The following is a 6757-nucleotide window of genomic DNA, read 5'->3' as shown; positions in this document are numbered from 1 at the left end:
CAGATTTTGGGGGAGGGGAGGTCACCAGAAACTCGCCCACCCCCCCATTGGGGGAGGAGGGGCGAGGTAGCACAGTGCTGTACACGGAAGCAGAAGGCCCCCGGGGTGGGGGGAGGGGGCGGGGAGGGACGGGGGCTTTTAGTTTGCATCTTGGGGGGAGGGGGCCGCAGCAGTTAACCTGTCTTTATGCAGCGATTTTTAACGAGGCTGGGGGGAGGGGGGCACTGGGTGGGAAAGGGGTGGGGGGGCCTGGCTCTGTTATTTACCGTGTATCATATGTAAATACCGACAGAAACTTCAATAAACTTTATTTCAAACACGTCTCTGCCTGCCCAGAGGGAGGGGATTGGATACAGGGGGCTTAGTTCAGGCCTGTACACCTAGGGTTGGAGGTGAGCGCTGCAGAATAAGGTCAGATGGGTCGTTGTTAAATTACTTAGTCATCACAGTTATTAACAGCAGCTCTTCATAATTCAGTCCATATATGCACGTAGGAAGGCAAATGGCACTGCTCCAGGTCAATAAAAATTGTCTCTTTGTATTACTAGGAGCCCTTACAGTACTATTACTATTACTTGCTTGCCTTCTGCACGCATTGCTTCCTTTAAATTTCTTCCAAGCCTGCACATTGAATTGATTAGCCTCATGTTGCAGATAGGGTCTTCCCCTTGCACCAGGGAGCAGTGGGTTTTCCCAACGCTTGGCTCGGTCACTCATGGGGGAAGTAACTGCTACCATTATTGCACACCTACCATGGGCCAGGCACTTTCCTTCCTTACATGTCTGGGAAGGAAGCACAGACCCAGATGAACTTGGTTTTAGCTAATGGCTCTGCCAATTTCTACCTGTGTGATCTTGCGAAAGTCATTTCACGTCTCCGGACCTATCAGACATTCCCAGCAGCCCTGTGTATGTAGAAATGATCTCCCTGTTTTCGCAGGGGAAGGATGGGGGCTCAGAAATGGGCTCCAAGATCTGTGATCTCGCCCACTGTACTGAGAGATTGAGAACAGCCTAAATGTTTGATAAGCTTGTTCTTGAAGTGTATTGTAAAGGAGACAGTGCCAGCCCCCGGTACTCTGCCTTGTCTGGACTTAGCCTCTTGAGGGGCAATCAGAACAACTTTTGCAGCCACAGCCACAGCTGGTAACAACCTCAGCCACATGTATGAAGCTATCATCAGGCATCGGATGCTGTGGTGAGCACTTTTTATTAGCTCATTGCATCCTTCCAACCACCCTGTGAATTTGGCATTCCAGTGACCCCCATTTTATGGATGAGGAAACTGAGGCCCAGTGAAGTGAAGTCACCCAGCTGGCAAGATGCAGAGGAGAATTCTTGCCCAGGCCAGTGTGACCCCAGAGTCTCTTCTCTTAGCTGCTATATTTTACTACTATGGATTTGATGCAAACTCATTCTGTGACCTTGAGCAAGTCTTTTAATCTCTGGGGCTTTAGTTTCCTTTTCTGGAAAAAAAGAAAGAAAAAAACCTGAGGGAGATGATTTAGAAGGCTTCCAAATCCCTCTAGAACAGGAAGGTTGGTTGGGGTAGGTTAGCGGGAAATAATTCCGATTCAGCAGATCAGACTCCCTGAGGGAAATATTCTGAGTCATTTTCGATGATTCCAGGAATTTCTGGAGGTCATGCTTGAAATTTGGGATGGCAAATATGTTTCAGCTTCTTTGTCAAGCCTAAGTGATCTATGGTGGCTGCTTGGCACACGGTATTAGCAGGATGTTGAACATCTGCTTAGGGAGAAAGGATGTCCCCATCGATTGGTGCTGTCTGCAGTGCTGCTCAATTGGTGCTGCCTGCCTTGCCTGCAGGATGGGCGGTGGTGACACGAGTGCTAGATATTTGCTGACTTTATGCAGAACTTAACCCAAAATTCTAAAGTTGATGTTCTTTTAAAAAACTACCAGCCTGGACTATAGAGAGACCCCATATCTACAAAAAAAGAAAAAAACATTAGCTGGGCATGGTTTTAGGAGCCTGTAGTCCCAGCCACCCAAGAGGCTGAGGCAGGAGGATCTCTTGAGCCCAGGAGTTTGAGGTTGTTGTGAGCTAGGCTGATGCTGCTGCACTCTAGCCAAGGCAAAAGAGTGAGACTATGTGTCACAAAAAATTAATCTAGTTTTTTTGTTTTTAAATTTTGAAAATGGAATTAAATTCCACAGTTAAAGATTTGGTTTCTGTTTTAAAGAAATGCCATGAAAAACCTCATCTTTACCTATCCAAAGTAAGTCAGGATGTTCTGACATTCGGAAGTCCTCTTCCCCCTAAGGTATTATTAGCTTTTAATGCATAATTTCAAGAATACTTTATGCATGTTCAAGCATACCTGCATTTTAAAAAGTCCACATATATGTGAGTATGTAGCGTACACATGTTTATTTTATACATTTATCATAGAATGCACATAGTTCTGTACCTTCCAATTTCACAGGACAATGTATTATGGAGCTCATTTAGTATCAGTTACATAACTCTACCTTACTGTTTTCCAAGGCTGCTTAATAACAATCATTTGCATAAATTAATTGCATAATTTATGGAGTGCTTCTTATGTGCCAGCCACTTTGCATTCAAGAACTAAGCACTCTACATTCCATAACCCAAGGAGGTTTGGTACTGTTATTCTCATCCTCATTTAATAAATGAGGTCCTGGGGCACAGAGAGGTTAATTAACTTTCTCCTAGGCACACAGCTAGTAAGTGGTCAAGCTAAAATCTGAATTTTGGAAGTCTCCTGAGTCTGCAATGCTTAACTACTAAGCTGTATACCTCCATGTGTATTGAAGCCACCTACTTCTGTCTATTTGTCTAGGTCCATTTTTGACACACTCTTCTGTAGCTTAATACAGAACAGTACTACATAGCAGTAGTTCTCAAAGTGTGGTCCAGGCAACCTGGGCATCCCTAAGACCATTTTTATAATAATACAGGTCAAAAAACCACAGGTCAAAACCATTTTTTAAGTAATACTAAGATATTATTACAATACTATTTTCCTTCTCATTCTTATTCTCTCACAAGTATATGAAGTCTAGAGGTGTCTGGAAGCTTCATGATAAATAAGAACATGATAGATTGAATGCAGAAGGACATATGTGACCTCAACTTCCTTTGAATAGGCCAGATGTTGAATAAATTTTCAAAAATATAAATTAATGCCATTACATATATACTATATTAGAGATAGGGGTCGCACTCTGTCGCCGTGGCTAGAGTGCAGTGGTGCAATTATAGCTCACTGCAGCTTCAAACTCCTGGGCTCAAGTGATCCTTCTTCCTGAGCCTCCCAAGTTGCTGGGACTATAGGTGTGAGCCACTGTGCCTGGCTTACGCTTTTTGTTTTGGAAACTATAGTCATTTTTTATTAAAATGAGTTGCATATATAAACTTATTTTATTTTTTTTCTCAGTTTGAATTTCAAATATGTGAAGTATCCATAGGTATAACACACACAAACCAAAGCTCTCTGGGGCCCTCTATGATTTTCAAGTACATAGAGGGGTCCTGAGGTCAAAGGTTAAGCACTGCTGCCACTGCATGTCCCAGAGGTGACACATCAGATGCGGAGATTTGCTTCATTCCTTTAATAGCTGTGTAGTGGTCCATTGAAAAGAGGTAATTTAACAACAAACTCATTTTTAATTATAAATGTAATATTTAGTATCATGATGTAAAAGTTTAAGCAGCAGATAAAGGTATAAAGAAGAAAGTAACTTTCTTCTTCCCACTCTTCTTAATCCCAGTCTCACTTCCCAGAGGGAACGACTGTTGCTGGCTTCTTCTTCTAGGCCAGTGGTTCTCGGCTAGGGATGATCCTGCCTCCATGTTACCTCTGGAATTGTCTGGAGACAATTTTGGTTGTCACAATTTGGTGGGGTTGCTCGTCTTGGCATCTCCTGGGATACTGCAAAAAAAAAAATCCTACAATACAAGGACAAGTCCCCTACAAGGACAGCCCCCCATAGAAAAGAATCATCTGATCCCAGATGTGACTAGCACTAAGGTTGCTCTAGACATTATCCATGCATTTATGTATTCTCTCCTGCCTTTTTTTTTTTGCATTTATTTTTATTAATATATATGCTAAACCAGTTTATAAACAGTGATTCTTCACTTGCAAGGGATTAGAAACTCCTTCGAGAATCAGATAGAAGCTATGGACCCCCAGAAGAAATACCCATACTCACAAAATTTTGTACATCGTTTCAGGGGCTTCCCTGACACCCCCAAAGCTCCACCAGAATTCCTTGGATGTGTGGTTTTGAATCACGGTCCTAGCACATCCCATCCAGAGAGAGAGAGAGAGATCACCAACTGCAACCCCTGTCTGCTTCTACAGAGGAGGGAGGAAGGCGCAGAGAGAACAAGGATTTGGCTCTGGGTCCCTTAGGGAGGCAAAGAAAAGCAGGAATTGGAACTCAGGCCACCTGACTCCCCAGCACTGGAATATTTCCACTTCACCCTGAATGAGGACGTTTTAGAAACGCTGATCGTCTCTTCCTGGTACAGCAGGAAGACATGCCACCACCACTCTGTTCCTCTTGAGAAAACACAAAGGCCCCAGCTGTTGTTGATGAGAAGCACTCAAGCACCTGGGAGAAAGCACACACTCAGGATATGAGGCGGGGAGAGGGGTTGGATAGGGACAAGAGGTTGGAATCAGCTGCTAGAGGGTAGGGACCATGGGATATGGATTCGCTCATTCCCTGACTCATCCAATCATTCATTTGTTCATTCATTCATTCAGCAATCGTGGCCCAAGGACTCCTGTGTACCAGGGCTAAGCCGGGCTCTGGGGGGACACGGAAGTGAATCAGGCCTGTTCCAGTTTGAACAGCTTCCGCTCTGGTGGGGAAGGCTGGCCGATGTGCCAATCACAGTACTGGGGGGCTGTGGCCTCACGGAGGCAGTTCAGGGCATGGCAAAAGCACAGACGCAGGCTTGGGAGGCCAGGAAGGCTTCTTGGAGGAAGCAGCATTTAAGTTGAATCTTCAAAAGTGGGTAGAGGGGCCGGGCGCGGTGGCACACGCCTGTAATCCTAGCTCTCTGGGAGGCCGAGGCGGGCGGATTGCTTGAGGTCAGGAGTTCGAAACTAGCCTGAGCAAGAGAGAGACCCCGTCTCTACTATAAATAGAAAGAAATTAATTGGCCAACTAATATATATACAAAAAATCAGCCGGGCATGGTGGCGAATGCCTGTAGTCCCAGCTACTTGGGAGGCTGAGGCAGGAGGATCGCTTGAGCCAGGAGATTGAGGTTGCTGTGAGCTAGGCTGACGCCACGGCACTCACTCTAGCCTGGGCAACAAAGCGAGACTCTGTCTCAAAAAAAAAAAAAAAAAAGAAAAAAAAAGTGGGTAGAGGGCTCATCACGTGGCTGAGAAATGGAAGGAGAACCACACAGGAAGCCCCCCAAGCACGGAGGGGCTCGGCATGGTAGGGAAGGCGCTCCGGTGTGCAGGAGGCAGCAGTGGAGATGTTGTAAAATGAGGCTGGGGCTCTTGGCGGAAGGACATAGGTAAGGGGCTTAGATTTTCTCCTGAGGGCAATAGGGAGCCTTAGGAGAATTTTAGGTCGAGGAGTGACACAGGGTCAGCTCTGAATGTTAGAAAGAGCCTTGAGGGGCTAGGTGGAAATGAGACTGGAGGGAGGCCAGTGGTGTGGACTGGTGCCACAGCCCAGGCAAGAACGGGACACAGAGAAAGGAATGTATCGAAAGGGGTCCAGAAAAGAGAGAGGCTTACACCTGGGGACTGACTAGTTGTCAGGAGTGAGGGAGAGAAAGGCATGGAGGAAGCATTAATGCGACATTGGCCAAGCAGCCCCTGCGTGAACTTCACGGTGCAGTGTATTTACAGTGTGTATTAGTCATCTATTGCTGTGTAACAAATTACCAAAAACTCAGTGGCTTAAAACAAACAGCACATGTTTATTAATTTGCAGTTTCCGTGGATCAGGAGTTCAGCACGGCATAACGTCACCTCAGCGCAGGGTCCCACGAGGCTGAAATCGAGATGTCGCTTGGCTGTGTCCTCATCTGGGAGCCGGACTAGTGAGAGATCTACTCCCAAGCCCCACAAGTTGAGCAGAATTCAATTCCTTGTGGCGGTTCGACAGAGGTCTCTGGTTTTTTGCTGCCAGTTGTAGCTCACTCTCAGGTCTTTGTCACAATGTGGCATTTTGCTTCTCCAAGGACATTGAGAGACTCTGTCTTGTTTGGAATCTATCTTCTTGATCCTCTTCTGAGAGATCACCTGATTAGGTCAGTCCCACACACAATCATTTCTTTCTGGATGAACTCAAGACAACCAATTAAGGACCTTAATTATATCTGCAAAATCATGACACTTGCCCTGTGACATCACCTAATCGTGGAGGTACACCAAGGGCAGGAGGCTCTACCAGGTATGCACATCAGGGAGTGGGAATCTTGGAGGTGAGAGTGGAGGACCTTCTTTTTTTTTTTTTTTTGAGACAGAGTCTCACTTTGTTGCCCAGGCTAGAGTGAGTGCCGTGGCGTCAGCCTAGCTCACAGCAACCTCAAACTCCTGGGCTCAAGCGATCCTCCTGCCTCAGCCTCCCGAGTAGCTGGGACTACAGGCATGCGCCACCATGCCCGGCTAATTTTTTCTGTATATATTAGTTGGCCAATTAATTTCTTTCTATTTATAGTAGAGACGGGGTCTTGCTCTCGCTCAGGCTGGTTTCGAACTCCTGACCTTGAGCAATCCGCCCACCTTGG

The sequence above is a fragment of the Microcebus murinus genome, chromosome 32 (genome assembly GCF_040939455.1).
Source record: "Microcebus murinus isolate Inina chromosome 32, M.murinus_Inina_mat1.0, whole genome shotgun sequence".
Lineage (NCBI taxonomy): Eukaryota > Metazoa > Chordata > Mammalia > Primates > Cheirogaleidae > Microcebus > Microcebus murinus.
The sequence above is the reverse complement of the archived record's forward strand: the minus strand, read 5'-3'. Positions refer to the sequence as shown.